Source organism: Scardinius erythrophthalmus (genome assembly GCF_964197995.2).
Source record: "Scardinius erythrophthalmus genome assembly, chromosome: 6".
Classification (NCBI taxonomy): Eukaryota; Metazoa; Chordata; class Actinopteri; order Cypriniformes; family Leuciscidae; genus Scardinius; species Scardinius erythrophthalmus.
Genome location: NC_138226.1, coordinates 3,641,640 through 3,662,531, shown reverse-complemented (window position 1 = coordinate 3,662,531; position 20,892 = coordinate 3,641,640). Strand labels below are relative to the sequence as shown.

Genomic DNA, 20,892 nt, shown 5'->3' with positions numbered 1-20,892 from the left:
GTGCTGCTGCGCCTTGCCGTCATTGTGCTTCTGCTTATTACTTTACAAATGACCGAGGTGAAGCTGACATTTTCACTGCATGCAGAAAAGCTCGGTATGTATGGCCTCTGCGGTAATGAATTTGCTTTGAGCTCTCGCTTCCCCCTCTGCTTTCCCAATCAAGATTCCCCAATATAATTACAATCACAGCATCTCACTGCTGTCCCCAACGCCACTCCAAAAGCTGAGCTCAAACCAACAACCTCTGTGAAAAGAATATGAAGGCAAAATCAATGAGCTCGCAGGAAACCTGATTTAAATTCTGCAAGCTGAATAAGGATTTTTTTCTTCCACATCTTTAATTCAGGAGTGACTTTGTCAGTAAATTGGACTCATACTGTTAAAAAGAGCGAGGTGTGTAATCACAGGCCTTGTGAAAAAAAAAAAACACTGTATCAATATTTTAACAGTTAACTTGGTCATTTTCACCTTCTCATATAAATATATATCAACAAATATTACACAGCATTTGTGCTGGTTAAAAAACAGTCTAAATATAGCCTATGCTATGCTCACAAATCCTTTCTCTCCAAGCAATGGTGCTTTTTTATTAACATATATAACTCCAATTGTTTATTGAAAATCAGCTGCAGCCTAAGATGGTTTGCTGGTCTCCCAGTCTGGCCAAACTGGTTTTAGAGGGGTTTTGGACACTTGTCAGCTGGTCAGGCTGGTTTACATCAGGTGTTCTCACTGCTTTTCATTACTTCATGAAATGTTACATCCGTGCTGTCATCATGTGCCTGACTACACTTCAGGATTCAAATACACACGTGAACTTAAAGGGAAAGTTCACCCAAAAATGAAAATTCTGGAATCATTTACTCACCCTCGTGTCGTTCCAAATGTGTCAGACTTTCGTTCATCTTTGAAACAAAAATGAAGATCTTTTTAATGAAATCTGTGAGCTTTCTGTCCCTCTATTGGCAGCTACACAACTACCACTTTGCCATTTTAAAAAGTTCATAAAGAGATAGTAAAACTAATCCATTTTAATTGAGCGGTTTAGTCCAAATTTTCTGAAGAGACTCGATCGCTTTATATAATGAACACTGAATTTAGGCTTTTATTGACATTTAGACATTGATCAGCGAATATAAACAGAAGCTCAACTGAACCTGTTTGACGAGCGAGAACAAACCTCTTGCTGAAGCTCAAATGTGATGCGTTACGAGAATGAACCTCATTGGTTCTCGCTGAAGCTCAAATGTGATGCGTAACATGAGAATGAACCTCATTGGTTCTTGCTGAAGCTCAAACGTGATGCGTAACATGAGAATGAACCTCATTGGTTCTTGCTGAAGCTCAAACGTGATGCGTAACACGAGAATCAATCTCAGTGGTTCTTGCTGAAGTTCAAACGTGATGCGTAACACAAGAATGAACCTCATTGGTTCTAGTTGAATTTCAAACGTGATGCGTAACACGAGAATGAACCTCATTGGTTCTTGCAGAAGCTCAAACGTGCTGCGTAACACGAGAATGAATCTCATTGGTTCTCGCTGAAGTGCAAACGTGATGCGTAACACGAGAATTAATCTCATTGGTTCTCGCTGAAGTGCAAACGTGATGCGTAACACGAGAATGAACCTCACCGGTTCTTGCAGAAGCTCAAACGTGATGCGTAACACGAGAATGAACCTCATTGGTTCTTGCAGAAGCTCAAACGTGCTGCGTAACACGAGAATGAACCTCATTGGTTCTTGCAGAAGCTCAAAGGTGATGCGTAACACGAGAATGATCCTCATTGGTTCTCATTGAAGCTCAAATGTGATGCGAAACACTAGAATGAATCTCATTGGTTCTTGCTGAAGTTCAAACGTGATGCGTAACACGAGAATGAACCTCACTGGTTCTTGCAGAAGCTCAAACGTGATGCGTAACACGAGAATGAACCTCATTGGTTCTCGTTGAAGCTCAAACGTGATGCGTAACACGAGAATGAATCTCATTGGTTCTTGCAGAAGCTCAAACGTGATGCGTAACATGAGAATGAACCTCATTGGTTCTCGTTGAAGCTCAAACGTGATGCGTAACATGAGAATGAACTTCATTGGTTCTCATTGAAGCTCAAATGTGATGCGAAACACTAGAATGAATCTCATTGGTTCTTGCTGAAGTTCAAACGTGATGCGTAACACGAGAATGAACCTCATTGGTTCTCGCTGAAGCTCAAACGTGATGCGTAACACGAGAATGAACCTCATTGGTTCTTGTTGAAGCTCAAACGTGATGCGTAACATGAGAATGAACCTCATTGGTTCTTGCTGAAGCTCAAACGTGATGCGTAACACGAGAATGAATCTCATTGGTTCTTGCAGAAGCTCAAACGTGATGCGTAACACGAGAATGAACCTCATTGGTTCTCGTTGAAGCTCAAACGTGATGCGTAACACGAGAATGAACCTCACTGGTTCTAGTTGAAGCTCAAACGTGATGCGTAACACGAGAATGAACCTCATTGGTTCTCGTTGAAACTCAAACGTGATGCGTAACACGAGAATGAACCTCATTGGTTCTCGTTGAAGCTCAAACGTGATGCGTAACACGAGAATGAACCTCATTGGTTCTCGCATGTCGAGCAAACATGCTTGAGCCTCCGTTTATCATAACAGAGTTGATTAATGTTTATATGTGAATAAAAGCCTAAATTCAGTCACTACAGAATTTTTACTAAACCGCTCCATTCAATTGGATTAGTTTTACGATCTCTTAATGAACTTTTTGAAGAGTCAAAGTGGTAGTTGCGTATCTGTCAATGGAGGGACAGAAATCTCTCAGATTTCATCAAAAAGATCTTCATTTGTTTTCCGAAGATAAACGAAAGTCTTACGGGTTTGGAATGACATGAGGGTGAGTAAATGATGACAGATAAATAAATTTTATTTTATATTAAAATAGAAAACCATTATTTTAAATTGTAATCATAGTTCACAATATTACTGTTTTTTTCTGTATTTTTGATCTTGACTTATTTTTGACTTGATAAGCATAACTTTCATAAACATTAAAAATAGTAATGTTTCCAAACTCTGACTGGTACTGTATACATAAGTGAAAATGAACGGAATGATACACTGATTTTCATTAATTAATTTATTTTTATTTATTTATTTATTTATTTATTTATTTATTTATTTATTTATTTATTTATTTATTTATTATTAGACATTAAGACAAACATGAAACATTCATTCATTAACAACTATAACAAGACAGCAAAAAATTTTGTAAACCTAATTTCTTATTATTATCTTTTTGGATGTCTTGTTATAGTTAAAGGAGTGATATGTTGTGAATAAGCCCTTCAGTGACGTCACGCCGCTTCCTTCAAGTACAAACGAACGTGAACCGTCACTCTGCCGTTGAAGATTCATTTCACACACACACATTACACACACGCGAGCTCTAAAGTCTCACACACACAGCACTGCTGTGATACAGATCTTCACAGCGCTTTCGGACTCTAAGAAACCCGTTGGAAATTATCTGTTTCCACATTATATGTTTCCTGGATGGTCTATGTTAAAGTGAAAGCAAAAGGTGAGTGATTTGTTTTCATTAACGTTAATCCGGCGGAGATCGCGCGTCCTCCGGTAAACGCTGAGCGCGTGCCCGTGTTGGTTTGTGGATAGTTGCTGTTGTTTGCGCACTGAAGCAGATTGATAAGTCACAAACTCACCAAAAGATGTGTTATTAATCATAATCTGTTGTTAAAGTGATCGGTTGTCACATTTTTAAAAAGTATATGAAGCCTGTCCAAAATATTTAAATCAAAACGAGGCTTTTCAATCTTAAAACCGTGCGTAAAGTAGTTAGTTGACGTATGACAGACACGTCAAGTGCTCCGAGTTCCTTTGTTTACATTAGCATCATCTTGTTAAAAGCTAGTTTACATGTCAGTGAGGCTCTTTTCCCATTCAAAACCAATATTTATGTTAGCATCTACATATTTTATGAAGGAAAGGGCATACAACTGTTTAACTGTTCATTTAAGTGACCCTTTTGTACGACAGATGGATTTTTAAGTACAAATATTGCGTCTCTCAAAGGAGCTTATAATAAAGCACCCTAAATATGGTTAAGATTAATTTCTTCCTATCCTCATCCTTGATGTCAACTGCATTTAGTAGTAGAGGAGTGAAACATGAAATCGTGTCATTTTTCTTAGTATTCAGCAGCTTTGCTTTCAGTCAGAAAATGTTATTTTAGTACTATATTGCTGATCTTTTCTGTTTTCTATGGATTAGCCTTTACCATTCAATACAAGTCTTAGCAATAAATATTGTCTTAAACAAAGCAGCTTGTCTTAGTGGAAAGGAAAAGACTGAATAGGAGTGGTTTGATTTTACAGATGTTATTCTGGGTGTGATGTTGCTCCTTCATGGATGATTTATGAAAATACGACTGTCCTCTTTAGATGTCATTTTGTTTTTTATTATTAGATAAGGCGGTGATGCATAAATTCTTGACCTAAATCTTCTAATGCACTAAACAAATAACTCTAACTCTTAAAATGCATAATTTTGGAAAGAATCAGAGTGAGATAATCTTATTTCTAACTTGTGAGTCTTTTGTGATTTAATGATTCATGCATCAGAGGGTTAAAATGTCCATATTTAAGAAGAAAGTGGCGTGTTTATGTATTGTAAACCTGAACAGTTCGAAGTTTTAGAAAGTTTTATTGTGATGTGTGGCTTGCTTGTTTGTTGAAATATGGGATATTGAAATGAGTTATTGAGCCAGAGCACCTTGATGTGTTTGACTTTTGAAGAAGTATTGTCAACATGCCTCCTCTCTTTAAATCCTATTAGATATATTGTATTGTCAGTTTGACCTCTTGAACTTATGTTTGCTTGCATAGGATTCGTCCAGTGAGATATGCCGATCAGACCTTGAGACCTCAAAGGGTGACGTACTCACAACCCAAACGATTCAGTTCAGATTCAATCCTGTGACCGAGACTGTTGTCATTGGCCATAAAGATAAAAGTGGGTGTTTTATTAAAAAAATACGAAAAAAATAACAATTGCTGTGTCTGGATGAGAAAACTTATCATGAAAATGTCAAGGATTTTGGGACTTAAACCAGTTTGTGCAATTCATCCAATAGCTTTCCCTCGTCCCTTGTCTTTGCCCCCTTTTTATGTTTTATTATTTTTGTTGCAAATGCTCCGCTCTTTCGGGTGACACCAGCTGAACTGAAGACGCCAGAGAGCCGAGCGTCTTCCTAACAGCGTGACATTGTGCTGTAAACCACGAGAGATCCGTGAAATGAGCTTAAATCTCGTCGTATCTGAGCTCTTTATACCAGCTGTGAATGAAGTCTCAGCATCACACTGCTCCACAAGACCCGTTTCAACACCGAAGCTTCACGAAGAAGAGCTAAAAATGCATCTGTGAATAATTTGTTCTTATGTGTGGGAGAAAAAAAACAGCTGTCTCACTTTTGAAATAAGTTTGCGTCAGTGCGTTTAGTTAGTTATTCCCCGAAACTGCATCAGTGTTGTTGTTTTTGATGATAAGTGCTTTAAAGCGTTTCTTTGAGCTAATGCAGGGGAGCAGCTGTATTGCTGAGTGTCTGTGTTCTTCGCATCTCTACTGGGAATGCGCATCTCCTCTCGTCCTCGCTGATGCATCGACCACGCAGCAGCTGCCCGATTGTGTGGAGATGCTTGGAAACCATTAGTGGAAATGATTTGAAAGAAACCAAAAGACCATGCTCCTTTTTTTTTTTTTTTTTTTTTTGCTGCTTAGACACACGCTCGGAGACATGGATTATACTAATACATTCTCTCAAACTCGCGTTTTGTAGTGCAAACAAATGCCTATTGTTACTTTGCGTAGAGCCGCAGTTGAACACAAAAGCGGCCTGTGATGTACTTGTTGTATCTCAGCTGCAGGAAGAATCCACTGCTGTCAGGACTTGTTTTGTGGTTGTACCTTTTATTTTTGCCACTTGAAAGAAAAAAAATACAGTTTCACAAACAAAGTCTCTCTGCTGAAACCAGTTTGGAGGCGTTGCTCAGAATCGTTTATGAAACAACTCTTGAGGTTGAATATATGTGAATTAACTAATAGCAAAACATGCAAGGTTTAGACTGTGTTTATTTCGGCAACTGCAGATGTAATGGCTATTTTCAGTTTATGTATCATGGGATTTGCATTTCCCTTGATCGTTTGAGATGTAAAGAAACTTGGAGAGCATTTGCATTAACGATGCATATTGGGAGTTTAGATAAAGTTTACTCATTTCCACAGTGAGGTAAAGAGGAAGTAGGACAGATACTATTATTCTAGAACCAACAATAGCAGATGAAGTAACGATAAGAGAAAAGTGTGTCAAAGCCTGTACTGTGTGTCTGTGTGCCGATATTTTATGAATCCTTAGTTGTTGTTGTCGTTTTTTAATATGATCCCAAATAAATTAAGGTCACAATATAGCCCAAAATTAAAAAATAACAAATTAAAGCTTATTTTGGGAGATTATTATTTATTTAATTAATTATTTATCTATCTTTTTATTTGAGACAATGACAATTAAACACGTTTTGCCCCGAATTCTCATTTCTCTGTAATAATTCTGAACAATATATATATATATTTTTTTAATTCTTATTAGATTCCATTACTGTATTAAAACTACTGAAAAGAAAATATTTTTTTATTTTAAATCAGTAAAGGCAGCAGCCTACAACAATTCCTACTAGACATTTAGGCTAAGTAAGTACTTTACAATATTTTTTTCAATATTAAATAAATTTTTTAAAGGAATGGCATCCGGACATGTTCTTGATCGGTTTCGTGAGGTTCCCCCAGACAACCTAATTGTGAATCTAATTAAATATGTAAAGCACGCACACACACACACACACCGATGGATTTTGCTTCTGAAATGCTTGACTTAAACAGCTGGAAGACCCGCAACGATGAGGGAAATTAGATTATACTGAATTAATCTGGCCAGAGATTCAAATAATAAAGCAGAGTTGCATTCAGAAGGTCAACACAGATTTATTCAGAACTGTCATCCTTGAAAGTGCAACATCCGCCCATGAATACAAACCACTCTGCATCATAGGCTGGTGTTTAAGGGGATGAGAAATAACACAGTGCCATTTGAATGTGGTGCATGTTATCAGGCTCCGCTCTCCCGGCAGGCAGGGAACAACATTAGCTCAAGGTTACAGTAATAGTGCTTGAAACAGCACTTTTAAATGCTAGCCGAATCACGGCACAGATTCTGATTATTCAAAATGTTACTCACACATGCATTCATATTGAATACAGAACGAACATGATGCAGCTTCCGATCGCAGCACACAAAGACTATTAGCCTTCTCCAACATTTATTTGTTCATCCACTTTAGTTTAATACAGTGATGAAGCCACGAGAGGTTGTACATTAGTTATTACTATTTACTATTACTATTATTATTATTTATATAATATAATCAAAACATTTCTGAACACAACAAACCTACAGTTTCCTCACTTCACATGTCAGTCAGATTATCTTTTAATGTACAAGTGGACAGTTCAAAATGGATCAGATGTTAGGGCTGATAAAGATCTAATTGTGATTTTTTTTTTTTGATTACAAAATTTTATCGCAATTTAAAATGCTTTTGTAAAAAAAAAAAAATATATATATATATATATATATATATATACATTTTTTTTTTTTTTTACAAAAGCATTTTAAATTGCGATCAAATTTTGTAATAAAAAAAATATATATATATTATATATATATATATATATAATTTTTTTTTTTTTTTGATTACAAAATTTGATTGATATAATATATAATATATATATAATTATTATTGTGTTTTTGTTATTGCATTTTAAAATCACACTTACTATCACAAAAAAATCCCCAAAGTATGCAAGTCTGTTTAAAATAAACCCGTCCTTAAAGAGCACATCAAAACAAACTGTGATTGGATGCTTTTCTTGTTAGTCTTTTCATGTCTTAATGTGCAGTTTTTGGCCAGAATAAGTTGCATACTGGACAGAATTTGCTAATAGTCTAAAGTCTGTATGTGAGAATAATAGATTCTGGCTGCTTGGTTTTGAAATAGAGCTATTCTTTCACATCATGTTTTGCAAGCAGTCATTTTGTCGTGCAGGTCTTCATGGAGGGGGAAGTTCATGTAGATGTTTTACTGGTTGGAAATGACTAATCGCTGTGGTTTTGAGAACGGGGTCATTAAGATGAGTCTGAAGGGGGGGATGTTCTTCCTGGCTGGGAAAAAAAAGGGGGAATATTGGGTGTGTTTAAAGCAAATGAACCACAGGGCCGTCAGTAATTAGGGCAGATTTCTTGATGCGAGTTTTGCGTCTGCTCTGCACCATCCATCTTTCACTTCTCCCTCGCTCGCTCTTCCACACTCTTCCACTCATTAATCAGGATCTCCTGCAGGGGGATTCGGGAGGTCTGTCTTCCGCCGGGCCGTTTGGGGGTCTGAAGACAGCAGTTAGACCCCACAATGCAGCAGAGTAAATGTGACACGGCTTTGAATGCATAATTCAATATCTCCTCTTTGTTTCTGGTTAATGTTTTGGAAGATTGCAGACGTGACATGAGTCTTTTTGTGAGTTAAGTATGGTCTCTCGGCTCAGACGGCACACCCACGGACCGCCCGTGATCCGCTCACTCATGCGTAGAGCACACAACTGGAAAGCGCTTGTTAAACTGCGAGCTCAGATTGTGTGACAGCAAGCAACTTTCAGGAGGCATTAGTCACTTGCAGGATTACTAGGGTTTGCCTGGCTTTTAATAATGCAAGAGATACTTGTTTTGAGTTTTAGAGTTTTGAGTGAACTCGAAACAATCAGTGTTTGTTCACTTTAATGTACAAGTGGGCTGATTCTGCATGATTTGTGAATTTTTTTTAAAAAATAAATAAATATATATATATATATATATACTTTTTTTCATCTTTCTCTCTCTGATAATTGTTAGCAATTTAAAATGAGATTAATATATATATATATATATATATATATATATATATATATATATATATATATATATATATATATATATATATATATATATATATATATATATAAGTAAATAAATAGATATGAGATAAAAAATAAATAAAAATAAATAAATAAAAAATCCAGGTCTGCTGTGCTTGTTTGTAGGGCTGCACAATTTTGCCCAAATTTTGGGATTATATATCAGATTATATATCTGTATAATAATATTATTACTAATATCTAAAAATGACTAAATAAAAACTAAATCAGAAAAATTACCATTGTACTTCACTGCAAAATAAACAAATTGAGTAGGCTATTTAAAATGTAGCCTATATTATTGTTAATAATAATATATGATCATTATTAATAATAAATAAAATAAATAAAATGACTAAATAAAAACAAAATAAGAAAAAATTACATTGTAATTCACTGCAAAATAAAATTATTTTTGTATTTAAGAAAAATATAATAATAATGTATTATTATTAAAATATAATTGTTAATAATATAGTATCATTATTAATAATAAATAAAATATATTTTTTAAAACTTACTAAATAAAAACAAAATAAGAAGAATGCCACCGCAATTCACTGTAAAATAAACGTATGAAGTAATAATAATAATTTTTACTTTACATTTACAAGTGTTCAATTTTTATGGTTCTTTTTATGGTTGTTTTAATTACATACGTAAAGCCATCAAACTTTTATTTGGACAGAATACCGAAGGGAGCCCTTGAAGCTTCTCTTTTGTTGATAAGCGCTTCTCATTACAAGTAAAGGAAGATGGTTCATGTTTCAAATGCAAGCCATATTGTATTTGTGTTTTATTTCGATGAAGTGTGCAGTCCTCCCGGAAGTCGTGCTGCTAGTGTTAGTCACAGGTCTGTAGTGTGTGTGATACTGGGTTAAGTGTAACACCCAGTGATGACTGTGTGGGCAATGACTGTCTCAATCTCTCACACTTATTTATTTATTTCTGTCTGTCACTTAAGTGTCTCGGATGTCACTGTGGCTTCCTGTGGTGTTAAGAGCTCATGTTAAAATGCCAGTGCTTTTACCTCTTGTTTGCATGTTTGTCATAGACTGGAATGCCTGGTGAGAAAACAATGGGGAATTTAACCTCAAATTGGGATTTCAGTGAAGACATTTCACTCTTTTTTTTTTTTTTTTATATAATAGGAATTCTTATAAATGATTTATATTATAATGTATATTATACATTGTTTATATTAAATTACATAATTATCTTGATTTATTTAGCCTTTTGATATATCTGAATATTTATATATTGAGTTTAAAAGGGCGATAAACAGCAAAAAAAAAATATTCCTACATATATTTTTACTAATGCATTTTAGTGTGAAAAATGCAAGAAAAAACCGGAAAAAAAAATGTTTATGGTTTTGAACAGATTCACAGAAACATTTTTTTTTCTTCTGACATTAAAATCAGAGGTGCTAGTATTAAAACATTGCATTTCAATACTTAAATCACAAAATGTGAAAATAGTCGAAACTTAATGAGCAAATTAAAAGCGCACACAAATATTGTGATTATTTGTAATGTTATAATGCAATTGATTGATGTTGCCCAGCACACTATAGATCCTGTCAGATATTTAGTGTCAGAAAGTGAATGTCACTGTGAGGTTTCAGTGTTTGTATGATTTGTTTTTATGCACTTGCAAGTGATGCATGGATAAAAATGTTAGAAATTGATTCTAAGCATCCAGACTTTGATTGAGCATGTTGCATGGCTGCAAATATATTCACGTTTCCTTCTAGAATACACATTTTTAACAGATTATTAGATTAGATTCGATTGACATCTTATGACCAATAACGCTAGGGCATCCAGCAGTGCGAATGTCCAGCAGAACTGAGATAAGATCGCTGGCATCGCTGACTGTGTGAACGTCCCATTATTGAGATTGATGTGAAGGTGACCTGTGTGTGAAATGTGCTGCTCTTTTGTTTTTGACTCTCAGAAAGCGTTAATAACCTCTTGCTCTATTCCACTCGGTAAATACCAGCTTTACAGCACAGATCTGTGACGGCTGTTTACCTCGTCCACACACAAACACAGCTCTTTTACTCCAGCAGGTTGTTATCTGATTTATATCTCGCACACATGTCCTATTATTTTACTTGCAATCAGTAAATCATAGATTATCCACATAAAAAAAAAGTTTCCATCTAATGAAATACAATCAATCAAATCAACAATTTACCTATAAAGTTCTTAAAAACCACAGTGCTGTACAATTTCCGAAAATAAAATTGAAAACAGTAAAATATAATAATAGAGGAAATGTCATATTAGAGAAAGAGATAGAATAAATAAAATAAACACCACAAATCTGCTCAAACATATGGGCTTTAAAAATAGTGATGGTCTCATTAAACAAATACATGCTTAATTTGCATTTTTCTGCATGAGTGCAATATGCAAAATATTGTTCATCAACATAGTTCGTCATATTTTCTGTCTCTGAGGGGCCTGTTAAATATAGATGGTGCTGAAAATCTGTTTAAAAATGATCCTGTTTTCTTCATTGAAGTGAATGGTACAAATGATATGACAGAACATATTATTTTGTTATCTGATGGTGTTTGACTGGCAAGGGAAAAATGTTTCTTGTTAGAAAATGGAAGAAGCAGGAGGTGAAAACCTCTGAACATTAGGGCTGTCACTTTACATTCAAATATCGATTGCACAATCGATCGGACCAACCAACACAAGTTTCGAAAACGAAAATAGGTAATCGATTTTAAAGGAACACTCCGACTTTTTGGGACTTTAGCTTATTCACAGTATCCCCCAGAGTTAGATAAGTCCATACATACCTTTTTCATTTCTGTGCGTTCTGTCAGTGTTATTTGACGCACCCACCGTTAGCCTAGCTTAGCACAAAGACTGGATGTAAATGGACAATGGTAGCATACTAATCCCAATAAGTGACAAAATAATGCAAACATTTTCCTATTTACATGTTGTGATCTGTATAGTCACAGCGTGTACAAATAACAAGGCTATATGAGACAGAGACCATTTTTAATCGTATAAATACTGGGAACTATATTCTCACTAGGCGTAGGAGCACAGCTACTTGGGCGGAGTGATTAGCGCAGCACACGAGACGCCCTGTTGATGGTTCCGTAAACAAAACAAACGTGACTAACTAGCTAGTAGCGAACGTGACTCGTGATCATGGCTGACTTTGAGGAATTGTCAGAGGAATTTTACTGGGTATCAAACCAAGATCCAGAACCATATAGTTTTGAGCCAGAATACACAGACGAGGAGTTACAAACTTTGGAAGCTGTAAGACAAGATACAGCGAACACCCATGATTGTAAACTATAAATTTACTATCTAGTAATTGCTGACTCTATTACTCCAACTCTGAGCGAACTCTCTGCTCCTCACCACAGGGCGTCTTGTGTGCTGCGCTAATCACTCCGCCCAAGTAGCTGTGCTCCTACGCCTAGTGAGAATATAGTTCCCAGTATTTATACGATTAAAAATGGTCTCTGTCTCATATAGCCTTGTTATTTGTACACGCTGTGACTATACAGATCACAACATGTAAATAGGAAAATGTTGCATTATTTTGTCACTTATTGGGATTAGTATGCTACCTTATCCATTTACATCCAGTCTTTGTGCTAAGCTAGGCTAGCGGTGGGTGCGTCAAATAACACTTACAGAACGCACAGAAATGAAAAAGGTATGTATGGACTTATCTAACTCTGGGGGATACTGTGAATAAGCTAAAGTCCCAAAAAGTCGGAGTGTTCCTTTAACGGTCTTTTCTCAGCGCGTCCAGCCCGTCACGATACGCCGGCAGCGAACGGACGTCACACAGGCTCTGACAAACACACATAACAGCAAATTATACTTCTGCATAATGTGTCTCTTTTTACTACAAAAATGTGAATTCTGCCGGTATTCAGACAGTCTCATGCATACAGATACAGATTCGGGCTACTACAATCGCCTACGTAGCCTTGGTGAAATTTGTTTGACATTTCTAATGGTAAACTCACTCAGTCATGTTGAAGCCTGCAGTGATGTTGTTCATTGATGTTATGGCAGTCCACTCTCTGAGAATGTTGCACTCCTGTTTGTCATTGTGCATGAAACATCACGCCAATAAATCATCAGGAATATTGCAGACTTTACGTTCGTCTTAATGCCTGTTAGTTGTCCGTGGATTTGCCTATATTTGGCGTTTAAAATGGAAACGTCTTTAGACATGGAAAATCGATTTTACAGTCGATTCAATGAACACTTGTTTAAAAAATCGAACAGGATTTTTTCACATAAGTGACTGACAGCCTTAATGAACATGCTCAACAGATGATGAAATATATTTTTGCACTTCTGTAACCAGTTTTCTTTCAAGAGTCAGCGAACTGATTATAAGTGTTAATCCAGATGGAAGTATAGGATGACGCACCGCTCATAATCATCTTCAGTTGATCTGGCAGAAATGTCAGATTCGGTCTCCAGATTACAGTGTACATGACTGGGGAATGTGGGAAGGCCGGATGTGGGAAGGCCGGAAATGATCAGCCCATGAGATACAGTGGAGAAATTAGGGTGCAAAGTCCCTTTTCTTAGTTTGATTTGGTGCAAATGCGACTGAAAGTGGTGATAAACGAGTGGTTGAATTGGTTACTTAAGAAGATAATTTTTTCGGCTGAAACTGAAAATTAATTTTCATCTGGCAAAATTTCGGTGGATCACTACTTACCTGTATTTTTCCGATACCGTCACATTCAAATCAAGATTTAAAAGCTAAATGTGAAGCACAGAAAGCTCAAAAGAGACACTCTAAAAATGAGTGGTTGACATATTTGATCTTTTTTTTTTATGTTTTTCCTATCAGAGAGATAATAAAAGAAAGACAATACAGTGTTTGTTTTGACATATTGACCAAGAAATACGGATGAAGTTAAGCAGAGGTATTTCTTAATCTCTGATTCAGCAACAAAAACAAAACTAACCAAGAAAAAAAAGAGAGAAAATGTTAAATGCTTCCTTCAAAACATACTAGTATATTATAAAACAATACAATACAAGTAAATAATATTAATGTATTTGCATGTACAGTGTGGTAGCAATATAGATAAAATACAGCAAAAACTGTAAATATTACTAAGAAAAACCAAATACAATTTATTTCCCTTATGTACTCTGTTTATATTTGATCTTTTTAGTTTTTTTGTTTTTAGGTGACACTGCCTCGTTCCCCCCTGGATTAACCGTTCCTGAACTTCAGATCAGTTTGAGATGTAAAGGTGGAGAACTCAAACATCAGGTCTTGAAATGAAAATGTCCTCGAGTGATTGTTAGCTGGCACGTTCCCGTCTCACCAGGAAATGCTGTGTCCTCATAATCCGTTAAAGTTAAAGTTATAGGGTGGGGTGTGGATGAACAGGATAGTCTCTATTTTCTCAACATAGTTGTTCCTTACTATCATTATCACGAGTCCTGTCTCATGAGAAGACAATGTGTCTGTCTCTCTCTCTCTCTCTCTTTTAACAATGGCAGAGAGAGCGATCTGTAACTCAACCCGTCTCTTTAATGCTGCGCTTCAAAGAGTTTGAGCTTTTTTTTTTTTTTGCAGTGACCTCCACCAAAACATGAAGTTCATAAAAGAAATCAAGTCATTCCGGCAGTTCGTAAAGGCAGGAAAGACCTGTCGTAATGCAGAATATCTTAACAGGAGACGAGCTCGCAATTGAAATGCTTTGTCTTGTGGGAAAGTATATGATCGCCTGCCTCTGACTAGCAGGTTGTGTTTCGCAGAATCATATAATGAAAGGCGTTTATAGTCTAGTTTCTGTAGGCCTGTTTGTTGTTGTTTCAGTCAGGTATGACTGATAAAGATATGTGCGTGCAAGGGCTGGGGGATGAACAGAAAATGTATCTCAATGTTTTAAAAAGCTGAAAAATATCTTTATCTTTATCTTTCAGCTTTTTAACCATATAGATTTCTCTCAAAAACATAAATAATATTTACCAACCCCAAACTTTTGAACTTAATTTATAATTATCATTTTTTTGTCATTTTTAGTTTTAGTTTAATCAACATTTTTAAGCAATTTGTATATGGCAGTTACAGCATTGTTCATTTAAAGGAACACGCCGACTTTTTGGGACTTTAGCATATTCACCGTATCCCCCAGAGTTAGATAAGTCCATTCATACCCTTCTCATCTCCGTGCGTGCCGTAACTCTGTCTGACGCAAGAGTTAGCCTAGCTTAGCACAAAGAATAGAGGTAAACGGCTCCAGCTAGCATACCGCTACCAATAAGTGACAAAATAACGCCAACATTTTCCTATTTATATGTTGTGATTTGTATAGTCACAGCGTGTACAAATAACAAGGTCACATGAGACACAGCCATCTTCTAACCGTATACATACTGGGAACTATATTCTCAGAAGGCGAAGCACTGCTACTTCTGCGGAGTGATTTACTCCAACTCTGAGCAAACTCTCTGCTCCTCACCACGGGCTTCTCAGGCGCTGCGAGCAAATCACTCTGCAGAAGTAGCAGTGCTTCGCCTTCTGAGAATATAGTTCCCAGTATGTATACGGTTAGAAGATGGCTGTGTCTCATGTGACCTTGTTATTTGTACACGCTGTGACTATACAAATCACAACATATAAATAGGAAAATGTTGGCGTTATTTTGTCACTTATTGGGAGTGGTATGCTAGCTGGAGCCGTTTACCTCCAGTCTTTGTGCTAAGCTAGGCTAACGGTGGGTGCGTCAGACAGAGTTACGGCACGCACGGAGATGAGAAGGGTATGTATGGACTTATCTAACTCTGGGGGATACGGTGAATAAGCTAAAGTCCCAAAAAGTCGGCGTGTTCCTTTAAACATCAGATCCCAGATCTCTCTCACCCTTATGAACATGGTGGATGCCTGTTCTAGTATATCAATGAGGATTTTTAGCCTTCACAATGATTAATATTGCTCAGAGTGAGTTTCCCAGGCTGCAGAATTATTTTCCCTTCAGCTGTTTTTGTTCATCTGGTGGTAATTTCCATAAATGTCAGAGTTGAGACTTGAGAGAGGCCATGCAGAATGACGTGACTTTTGTGAAAAGCTCATCTCTGTCAGTCTGTCTCTCTCCAATTTCATTATCTCTGTCTCTCTGTGAGTGTCTTAAGTCGGCTTGTTCCATATGATCAGTAATTTGAGAGCGTGTCAATGCCTTCAGCTAAATGAAAGTAAATTCAGCCCTGTGTTATATTAAACAAGGCTCTATTTAATGATCGAAACATAATTGATGCATTGCAAATGCTGCTTGGTCAGCAATATCTATTTCAGAATATAGTGTGTGTGTAATTATTAGACAGTCTGTGTGTTTTGTGATTAATACTCAGAATATTTAATTGTAGATAGCCCTTCTTTTCAGTAACATTCACAACTCATTCATAAACCGTCAGTTTTACTAGATTTTTGCTGCTTGTTCAAATTGCTTAGTTAAAATGAGCTTAAGCAACACAATTGCTATACATTTTGTCCGAACTTAATTTGATTGTGTTCAATCTGCTTAAATATATGTAAAATTTGAGTTTACTTAATCCGTTTGTGTTGGATTACATGAATGATTTGTGTTGCATTAACTGAAACTGGGCGGTGCTTGTTAGTTCCCAGCATGCTTTGCATATGGTTGAATTAAGAGAGAATAAATGTTAAAATTAAGTGTTATTTTATGTTTTTTGAGAAAATTAGAAAAGCGGAAGACTTGATAGTGTAATTGTGTTTAATGTTCAATTACATTGGAATTAATTACAGTGGATAACCAAGAGTGGAGCATTTTGTTAGACTGATTCAATTACTTTTAACTGCTTTGGCTGACGTAGCATGTAAATCTTAGCATTTAAGATGCTAATATGTGCTACTGCTAGCAAATAGCTAGCTGTAGCCTATCAATTCAATTGTGTGTCTCTAAAATAAATGAGATCTTATTGGATGAATGAATATATAAATATGAGTACCTGAATCATGTCAGGGAGCCTTTAAAAATTAACTTTGAGACTATTTAAATGAGTCGCTTAAAATGACGTTGAAGTTACATGAACAAATTATGTGTTTTACGTAACCAGTTATGTGGAACCGGTTGACATAAAAAAGTAAATCAAAGCCAACATATAATTATTTCGAGTGTTGTTTCCTCTCACTGTAAATTATATATCTGAGGACAGCCCACATGTTTTCAGGCAGGTTTAAGTCAGATGAAGAAAGGGGTTTTCTGATTAGCTATACATGCTTGTAAACATGCGGTTTATTGTCCTGCGTGAAGATCATGATCATGATCGAGCTTCACACACTGAGCTTCTGAAGCCTCCCGGTGTGTTGTGGTTCTTCTGGTTGACGGTGACGCTATATCTCAAGAGTCTTTGGTGCATTTGTGGTTAATTCATCTCAAGTATTTTGCAGTTAATTTGCACCTTTACTTTTCAGCACGTTTTTTGAAACCCTTTTGGCTGTTATTAACAGGATTGGTATCGTCTTATGCCACGTTTTCAAGTGGGATTCTTGTTACACTATTTCCTTTTCAAGAATTCACTGACGATGGTTTATTTCAGTAACTTGTGATTGACTCTTTGAAGGGTTGAGATGAGAATGAAGTGTGCCTGTGTTTGAGTGAGAAAGATTAATTGCAGATATTAAAATAGACGTGGCTTAATTTCCTTTAAGACTTCCACGAAACACACCCATATGGTAATATTTAATAAGATGATAAACTGGCAGACTGTTCAGAGGATGAGGAAGTTTTACAAGCGGCAGTTTCTATTAATTCATGCTGATTTGTAAGGAATGAGAGCCATAAATACACTGCAAAAAAATCAGTAAAAATATCTAAATATCATAAATAAAAAGAAAACAAGATGCATTTATAAGGTGGATGCTCAAAAAAGATAGTCACAGTATTTACACTTTAACCTACCAATGGGTTCCTTGTAACAATTACACGCTTCACCTTTTAATGAGGAGTAATTATTCCTTTTTTTGTTTTATTCCAGATTCTGGAGTGATGATGTCACAGTGATGTCACTGGGTTGAAATAGAGGCCATCATTAACAGTAAGTGAAAGCTCACACACGCCTGTTCCCGCCAAGAATGATATTATAAGTATAACTAAAGTCATAACTATATTAACATACACACCAGTGGAGCATCAGGTTATGTTTGTTTATAAGTCAGGTAGATTCTGATTGGCTGTCAATGTATTTATCGCTCATCAACTGGGAAAAATTGATCTGAAAGTGATTCCAACGGTCTTGTTTAATGTGTTGTTATAGTTGTGGTGTGAACTCCACTATTCTCATAGAGTTTTGGGCCCGATGAAATCCATTGTATTTTTTCCAAATTCTGTTTTATTTTTTCCCATGTTCCATGTTTTGTTTTGAATTTTTCTGGATTCCGTTTGAAAGTTTAATGATCAAAAAAACATGTCTAATGAATTTAATTCATAAAATTTAATAATTTAATTTTACGGTTCCCCACCAGAATTTTTGTTTAAAAAAAAAAGCCAGCATTTTTTATCATTTTCACAATTTCATGGCCCTCAGAATATTTTGTTGTATAAAAATCCAAACATGCAAATATATCAAAAGAAAGAACAGACCCTCTGCTTTTAAACCACAACAACAAAACGTCTTATTATTTTTTTATCAACACTTGAATGTGGGTAAGTGTGGGATTTTGAACAAAAAGCTGAGAAAATAATTTTTTTGTCAAAGACTATGTCTGGATCGGATTCATTTCATTCAGTAACATTAGGCAGTTTTGATTTTATATGCTGTTTAATGTTTGATGATCACGTTATTTTACATATGCGTCTGCTTGCATATGATATCGCTTGTTTCTGCTACTTGTTCACCTGTGTTTACATCCAGAGATTCTCTACTCTTTCAGAAGATGCGCAATAGTGCACCCTACCATATAACAGTGAAAACACATACAATTCTGTCAATGGTTGGAAAACATTGTCTCATAAATTATGGAAAATTCAGTCAATGGCGGGGAAAGAGTTAATTTTACAATAGGACAATCTTATAAACCAGTCCAGCGGGGGAGGAGAGAGCAATCCAACTCAAACTCTGGTTCCACAATCGAACCAAGTGTGAAAGTACCCTTATTCATCAAATATATGCCAAATTCTGTGACATTCTACATTACTCAGTAAAATCCATTTAAATGACTGGATTCCACGACTCCGTCTGCATTTTTCACATTGCGAAAATCATAGGGCCCCATTAGAGTTATTAGTTAAATTTCGTATTCGTGATTCGGTGGCTCTGAATTGTCAAAACACCATTCGAAATGCTTACTACGGATGCGAAAAACGCAGAAAATCGAACCCGATCCGAATGTTTTTATGACGGACCAAAGTTTCGGAGGCATTATGTGTGTAAGCGTGATTGACATAACGTGAGGTCGTCTCAGTGTGCAAGGGCCTTTAGTGTATTTAAAACTTTTTTGGTTATAGTTATCGTTGTAGTTCTCGTTCTTAATATGATGACACCTAATGCAAAAATTATTTTCAGTTAATAATAAATATTGAGCTTAATTGTAAATGTGAAAGCTCAAGTCCTTATTTTTAGTGTTGGAGAGCTGCTAGAGGTTTTTCATAAATCTTGCTGTGCGTAGCCTTTATATTAAGTTGTGCTTTTAAATACTTGGATGCATTTTAAAGCACTTCTTATATGTATAAAAAAAATACTTTAGATTTGTTCATCATTTTGTGGTTGCTTTGGAGGGATTGTGTTTAAGTGTTTCTCAGTAAATCGCGTGGATCTAAACGGTGGCTCTGAGTGTCAATATGAGATGGAAGAGTGGATTTAAAGAGGAGAATATCCTAAAAAGAAAAGTGTGGTTGTGCGCAAAAACAATCAGCTGGTCATTATGGCAAAATAAATCCTGTTGTGAAGCTGAAGAAAGGACTGTGTGTTGTGTGGATTTCTGGTGTGTATGTCCTTTAGCGCCGTCTTTGCGAGTGACAGATTGCTGTGATGCGATCAGAGGAGACGGCTCATTAGGTCAGGAATATGTTGAGCTGTAATGACACACTCATCACATCACCAGCGCACACAGAACGCATCTCTAAGGTCAAAGCCAGCGGGTGGCCACACACACACACACACACACACACACACACACACACACACACACACACACACACACACACACACACACACACACACACACACTGCTTAAGCTTAGTAGGTCACTGCCTCGCATTGGCTGTGTCTGAAATTGAAGGCGGCGGCATCACTGCCCACTTAGTCAGTGACTTAACAGAAAGCACTTCCTGAGGAAACTGCTTTTAGATCATTTTCTAAGGCATCATAATTCATAAATCCTGAAGTTTTGTCAGCTATATCCCTAAAATATTTATTTGAGATTTGAAGTTAATATTTAAAAAATGAACACACTTGCATGATTTCAGTAAGCAGTCATGCAGGTAAACACATTCTAACGGTGCGTCCGAAAACGCATACTGTATAGTAGGCTCTACATTTGGTTTGAAATTTTTTTCATGAGCGTTAAAGCTACACTGTGTAGGATTTTCTCCCATCTAGCGGTGAAATTATTTATGACTACCAACTGAATATTACTTTCTAGCCCCTCCCATTCCGAGGGCGTTTTAACTCCTATGGTGGCCGTATTATTTCAAATCTGCCGGCAGTCGCGAGTAATCTCCTCCTCGCGTTCGTCACGGTGCCACTGAGTGTCAAAACGTGAAAGGCGAAGCTTGAATTTCCAGGTATGTCCCTCTTTGACTAATGTATTTTCAAGATGGAGGCGCAAC

General features: G+C 36.3%; 1 protein-coding gene across 1 annotated transcript in view; it reads left to right on the top strand.

Moving 5' to 3' along the window:
- Window positions 1-3,421: 3,421 nt before the first annotated feature.
- The window catches only part of baz2bb (bromodomain adjacent to zinc finger domain, 2Bb), a 95,056-nt gene continuing 77,585 nt past the window's right edge, over window positions 3,422-20,892 (top strand). Inside the window, exons 1-2 of the mRNA XM_081367777.1 lie at window positions 3,422-3,582; window positions 18,101-18,160. The gene's annotated coding sequence lies outside the window, so the exon portion shown is untranslated. The remainder of the gene's footprint in view (window positions 3,583-18,100; window positions 18,161-20,892) is intronic.